Source organism: Myxocyprinus asiaticus, chromosome 50 (assembly GCF_019703515.2).
Source record: "Myxocyprinus asiaticus isolate MX2 ecotype Aquarium Trade chromosome 50, UBuf_Myxa_2, whole genome shotgun sequence".
NCBI classification, from domain to species: Eukaryota; Metazoa; Chordata; class Actinopteri; order Cypriniformes; family Catostomidae; genus Myxocyprinus; species Myxocyprinus asiaticus.
This window is the reverse complement of record NC_059393.1, coordinates 15,622,575-15,629,783: the sequence shown is the minus strand read 5'-3', so window position 1 is coordinate 15,629,783 and position 7,209 is coordinate 15,622,575. Positions and strand designations below refer to the sequence as shown.

Genomic DNA, 7,209 nt, shown 5'->3' with positions numbered 1-7,209 from the left:
TTTATGTTAGCAAAAATATGTAACAGGCATGGATTGAATTTAGTTGTTTCAAAAAAAAGTTTCAAACAAAACATAAGAAAACTTTCATCGACAAGCAAAAAACAATTTTAACAAAATTGTATGATTGTGAGTACTAACTGTTGCTTTTTGTTCTCAAAAATACTGGCAAGCATATTATGTAAATCCTTCATAATTTCTAATTTAACTTCAAGGGATAGTTCACCAAAAAATGCAAATTTTGTTATAATTTTCTCGCCCTCATTTCGCTCCACACCCATATGTCTGTCTTTCTTCTCCAGAACCCAATTGGAAACATTTTAATGATATTGAATTAAAATGATACTGAATTAAAAATTAAATGAACATTTCAGATTGGGACTTTAAAGCTTAAAAAAGGACCCAAAAGTATAATAAATTAAGTCAATGTGACTTCCTATTGTCATATTGCAAGTCTTCTGAATGCATACGATATAGGTTTTGGTAAGAAAACAACCCATAATTTAAGCCATTTGTCTGTTGCACATTCATGAACACTATGAGTGAATCTAGTTCACAGTGGCACACAAGTTCATGTAAGAATTTGAGTTGTGTAGCACTCAGGAACGGATGTCACACACACACACACACACACAAAAATTCACAAAAAAATTTAATTTCAAAACAATTCAGGTCATACAGGTTTAGAATGACAGAATTTTCATTTTTGGCTGAACTAACTTCTTAAAAACACATTGTGCTAACTGGCATCAACCACAAAACAGACGGTTTTTATTGCAATGTTCTTCAACATTGTAACACATGTTAAAGGTTCGGCTATGGAAGGAGGAGACGGGGGAGCAGTGGCAAGCTTCAGGTAGGCTTCAGTATATTTGAGTGAAGCCTTCTCAGTGCTTTTCTTATTTCAGTCAGTTCAATGTAACAAAATCTCTCAGCTAACAAACTTCTCAAAATCTTCAGCTTTACAATAAAACAATAAAACACACAATAAGGCATGCCAGTCGCTGCACTCTCGTGTTGTTCTCTCTCAGCTCTCTGGCGTGTTTTGGCTGTTTTGAGGTCTCTACCCGCTATCACTGTAACAAGAAAGAGCTGTTAGAAATCATGTCAACCAGCTTGACGAGCCATACCACTCCCTCTCTCCCACAAACAGACACACATCCACGCCTCCATCAACACAAACATATTTACAACCCTTACAAAAATGTACAGTTCAGAAAAACTTGCCACAAATTTCCCACTCATTATTTTCATATGCAAATGAGCTTGCGGTTCGCCGCAAATGTTTGCTAGAAATTTACAGCTCTTCACCAGTTGTGGTGACCTGCAGCAAACCTTTGGCAATAATAAAGAGTTTGCTGCAAAGCCTATTGTATGTGAAAATAATAAGTGGTGAATTTGCAGCAAATTTGTGGAAAGTTTGCAACAAGTTTGCCAAAACTCTCGATTTTTGTAAGGGAAACCAGACAACTAAACACTTTAAATAAACACACAGCCTCCTTAAACATACCAAGCAAAAAGCTTTAGAGCCTTCATTTTTATTGTGTATTTACGATTTCACACTGTCGTTCGATATCCAAATGTTTCACAGGTAAATTAGTGGGACAGTTTATAATACATTTCTTGAGGTTTTGTTTAAGATCAGGACCCTTGCATGTGTTGACACAGCTGCCGGAGGGGCACTGCGGAAGCAAGACACAGGAACGTTTATGTAAGGCTTGCCTGAGCTCAGGGTCAGGGGCAACCATGTGTTGTTTTCTCTACATGCTTCATGGCTTGGCTGCAATAGCCGTTCATGTTGCAGGACCAAAGTGTTTGAGTACCGTATGTGTGAGTGTGTGTAAGGTTGTGTTTGTGTTAGGGAGTGCCAAACTACATGATGGGGTAGGGCTGCGGCTGGTACCTGCTTCTTGGCTCCATTCATTCATTCATTCATTATCCAGCAGTTATATCACCCTGTAGCTCAAGACTGGTTGCCTACTGAAGCTAAGCACGGTTGAGCCTGGTCAGTACCTGGATGGGAGACCTCCTGCGGAAAAACTAAGGTTGCTGCTGGAAGAGGTATTAGGGAGTCCAGCAGGGGGTGCTCACCCTGCGGACTGTGTAGGTCCTAATGCCCCAGTATAGTGATGGGGACACTATACTGTAAAAAGGCAATGTCCTTTGGATGAGACTTTAAACTGAGGTCCTGACTCTCTGTGGTCATTAAAAATCCCAGGACACTTCTTGAGAAGAGTAGGAGTGTAACCCTGGTGTCCTGGCCAAATTCCCCCCCATTGGCCCTTATCAATCATGGCTTCCTAATAATCTCTATCACTCCACTCTCTCCTCTCCACCAATAGCTGGTGTGTGGTGAGTGTACTGGTGCACTATGGCTGCTGTTGCATCATCCAGGTGGATGCTGCACGCTGGTTGTTGAGGAGAGTCCCCTGTTCACTGTGTAAAGTGCTTTGAGTGTAGTGTCAGAAAAGCACTATACAAATGTAATGTTCATTCATTCATTGTCCAGATCCATCTCTCAGCATGGCCCTCAGTATGGTGCCTGTCTACAGTGTTACAAGCTAAAGAAGTGAAGGAGAATATTGTGCGCTCATCAGTTCTCAAGCTCAAACAATGACCTTTGTCCTTCACCAATGTCTTGTAGGTGTCTGTCTAAATTAGAATATCTGGCCTTTGACATGCAAAATAACCAATGAGTGGGTCATGTAATGAATGTTGTATGCAAAAAAAATAAATAAAAAAAATTTAAATTGAGATTTGCTTAACAGAATGTACAGCAGCTATATCTACTATTCATAAAAGGTTGATACACAGCACAAGAATCAACATTCTTATCAAATCCCCAATGGAAGATCCCAAAGGAAAGTAAAACCACAAATGTGATCTTTCTAATATCTCAATTGTTTGTCCTAGACAGCAATGAGATTAAAAATAGTCCAAATGGAGACCTTTGCCAAGTCTTGTTTCTTCGATTTCCCTTCTGAGAAATAGACCTTAGTAAACTCACATGTCTCTTCAAGAGTTCCAAAGAGATCTCAACAATGTCTTAAACAGATTCGCCAAGATACCAAAGTCTGCAATCAAAACCCTGCTGAAAAGACCAGCATTGCTGGTCACCATCTTATGTTGTGTTTTGAATGATGGTCCTCCAGAATGGGCTGCTGGTGTCTGCACCAGGCTTTTAAACTATCTTAAAGGTGCACTCAGTAACTTTTTGCTCATGTCATCTTGGACTTACAGTGATAACTAATGGTGTGTATGCAGCATCATTCAAAATCAATAGTTTTCAGTTACAGATGCCATTGTAGAAATTCACTATTCACAATCAGCCATGATTAATTTAATCCAAGAGTGAAAGTGTCCAATAAAAAGACGGCTACTGAGATTAAGTGAGTAGTATTCAGCTGGTCATGTGATTCTAAAATGGCAGCCCCCATGAGGGTGCCCCTGCTCCATGTAGAATAAAACAGCTTTTATAAGGTTACTGATATGACTAGAGTCTTCATCTCAGTGGTCATGATTTTAAACATACAGTATGTTTCAAAATTACAATTAATTTCTTTAGGAGTAAAACTTTTTTAATGGGGAAAAAATTACTGATTGCACCTTTAACCAGCTTCATCAGAAAGAACATGCTGATCAACCAGCTTCACCAGCAAGGCTTTTCTGGTAAAAAGCATGGCTAAGCTGGACCACTAGCATGACCAGCATCAAACCAACACTAACCAGCACAAACCAGCTTAGACCATCATGGGAACTGCATGCTGGTTAAGATTGTCTTTTTAACATGAAAGTCAGAGATTTCAATATGAACTTAAATATTTCTCATCAATTGATGACAGAATTGTCATTTTTGGATGAATTATCCCTTTAAAACATATTTGAAACATAAATGAGAACATAAAAGCTACTAAATATCCCTCTGGGATAGTTTTCAGTTCTGTAATTGAGCATTCCATAAGCATTATCTGAAATGCTAATCAGTAATCACATAACGTTCCCTTCACAGGTAGCGATCCATGCAGCATCATCTCAATCGTAACAGCAGGCCGTCCAGCGATCTGTTCAGACACATCAATGATCAATGTGACATGCTGTAATTATCTTTAACTTTAAGCTTCATAAATGCTTGACTGCTTATTACTCTCCTGTGCTCCACCCATGGAGTTGGATTAGCATCCAGATGTCACGTTGTGATAGGGCTCACCTACGTGAAATGGTCCATGAAGAGACAAGCTGATACATCCTCTATCTCCTGATCAACTTTGCCTCATTTGACATTTTGCTCCATTGTCTGCCTACGAAGGTAACGGTTGGAAAAATTCAGGACTCGGCAGTGCTGACATTTGGACAAATGGAGCGAGCTTTGCATTGGAGAAGTGTTACCTGTGATTTTGGACCTCTAACCAGCAACAAAAAAGCAAAGCTTTGTCAAATGATGGTCTTCTGGAAATCAGTGAAGATATATCTGCAAGAGGAACAATAGAAAATTAGAAGAAATGAGGAGGCAACATCCATTTTTGGTGTAAACTCATTGGGGAAAAAACGATAATCAATATAATCAAGTCAATATAATTTGAATGTCTCAGAGGGAGTTTGCAAAGTTTCCACCTTTGGAGCCGTTCAGAGTCAGATTCAGTGGTGGATTTTGGCATGGGTGACATGGGCAGCCATAATGGCCAAAGATGTACGTCTGGCGCATGTTTACACAGAAAAATGTGAACCGTCTGAACGGCTCCTTATGCAGCAGAATATGAAAATTATGAATTAACCATTTCTTGCCAGTATCTCATGGCTGCTTTTGAGAATGTAACAGTCTACTAGTGCTCAGAATTGGCCCAGATCTTCAATTACTGTTTGGGAGAAATATTAATCCATATTCAAGCATGGAAGGCATGCTGTTGTAATAACAATAAATATTGCTAGCATTTTGTGTACCTTTTTAACCACAGAAAGGTTAATAGAATAGTTCACCCAAAAACTAAATTCTGTCATTATTTACCCACCCTCATCTTCTAAACCTGTATTTGGAAGTTGCTGCCCAACTAAATTCTTATAAAAAGTAACAGGCCATTTGAGTCCATGTATTATCTATGATTTTATTCCACTATAGTATGACTTAAGTTTCCTCTACTGTGGCACTCAAATCCCCACTGTCATTTTAATGCAATATGAACTTTCTTTGAACCTCTACCCTCTTAAGAAAAAAGCAATGTCATGTTATCTGTGTGATCTTAATGTTCACACTTTGTGCATGTGTGAGTACAAGATACTCCCAGTGTTTTCACCTTCAGTACTGTACGACCTTGCTTGGAGATACTGGTGTGTCATGTGAGCACTGGTCGACTGTGACTGGTAGATACTGTGTGTCAGACGTGTATGAAATATTAAACCTAATATGCATTGAAATCAATAACTGATGTACGTTGTTAGCTACAGTATAAACTCACCTCCGACTTTTGAAGTCAACATGAAATGGTGTTTGTAACCGATTTTACTTTTGTAATGTGATTGCAAAGAGAAAAAAATATAGGGCAGGACTTCTGCTTTATCACTGGAAACTGATTAGATCATGAATAAATAGGCTTGGTGACATCACATGTAAGTCATTTCAGAAGCAGAACAAGTTATATTTTAATTATAGATTACAAAGACAAAACATTTTTTTTTCCAGAAAAGTGTGCACAGATGAATCGTTCACAATAACACCAGCAAAGTGCATTAAGAAAGTGCAGTTTTCTTTTCTGTGTTGATGTATTTCCTATCAAAACAAGAAGTTGGGGTGGGACATATCGAAGAGCCTGTCCCTTTTTTAATCTAGCTTTACTATATGCTGATAACTACCAAACATCTGATATTTATGATAAAAATATCTGACAACGCATTAAAAAAACTGAAAAACTGGCTTAAAAAAACTGAAGAAGCACATCAAGCTTGCTTGAAAAAATCTTATTGTCACCAGGGCGGGGTCTTGTGTCCTCGTCAAGTGATGAATGAGCTTCTTCTCTTACTGAAGAACTGACAAGACGTCAAGCTGATCTGAACTTTTTCATCTGATTATAACGTTTTTCATCTGATTGTAATCCATAGTGATTCTGTCACCAAGCATTTTTTCTGCATTTTTATCTTTCACTAAATTACTAATTAAATCAGAAAGAGGAGACACAATAGTCTTTACTGAACGAAATTTCTTTACTCACCGAAAGCTGCATGCAGACATACGCAGCAAGCCTTGAGAGGATAAATACATAGTCACACACTTTCATAAGGTGAAGTTACTCTGTGAATCACATCCTAAGTCAATCTACTACAATTGTTTATGCTCATGTGGGACTCCTGTTGTTATTTTGTGGAGAGTTGCGGTGAGTCGGTACAGTATGTTTCCTTTACAAATATTGAGATTTCACTGCAAATTTGCCGCAAACTTTCCGCAAATTCACCACAGATAATTTTGACATGCAAATGAGCTTTGCGTCAAATTTGCGTCAAATTGTCCATTGTTGCTAAACGTTTGCCGGAGTTTCACCACTACCGGTGAAGAGCTGCAAACTTCTGGCAAACATTTGTGGTGAATCACAAGCTCATTTGCATGTGAAAATAAAGAGATGCAAATTTGTGGCAGGTCTGCAGTTAGTTTAGACTTTTGGTAAGAGTTGTCACCCATCCACCATTCTTAATCGGCAAGTGTGTCATATCTCCAACTGAAGAGAGTGAGATTTCAACAAAACAGTCCATTTCTGTGACACCCTCAGCCAAAATCATGTTGTTTGGAGTCTGCCAATGTGGCACCAGCTTAAGCCGGTATGAACGGCGGTAAAGGTGTTTACAATGAAAGTTTTTTTTTTTTTTTTTTTTGCTTAATTCACTTATTCTAATAAAGGAAAACAGTTTAATGCTTTTATATGAACTTAACACATTGTTGGTTAATTCAGCATAATTGGAGTAAAATTCTGCATGTAAGCAGCGCTCAGTGTTTTGCTAATTGCTTGTCCGTTGCAGCCAGGTAGTATTAGGGGGAGGGACATTTTCATACTAGAGAGCATTTGATTAGACAAAAATCTGCATAGTGCATGATGAGTCATCAATATTTCTAATTCTGTTTAAATGTGTATAGCTGTTTAAATAATTTTGTCAACTCGTACACTGTGAATAGATGGCCTCAAAGCTACCACACATGGACTAAAAGTCACAAAAACACCAATTGTGATTTCA

General features: G+C 38.4%; 1 long non-coding RNA gene across 1 annotated transcript in view; it reads right to left on the bottom strand.

Moving 5' to 3' along the window:
* Window positions 1–4,204: 4,204 nt before the first annotated feature.
* LOC127439206 (uncharacterized) overlaps window positions 4,205–7,209 on the bottom strand; it is a 34,513-nt gene continuing 31,508 nt past the window's right edge. The window contains exons 2-3 of the long non-coding RNA XR_007896868.1: window positions 4,384–4,465; window positions 4,205–4,295 (exon numbers count right to left, since the gene is read on the bottom strand). This is a non-coding gene — a long non-coding RNA (uncharacterized LOC127439206). The remainder of the gene's footprint in view (window positions 4,296–4,383; window positions 4,466–7,209) is intronic.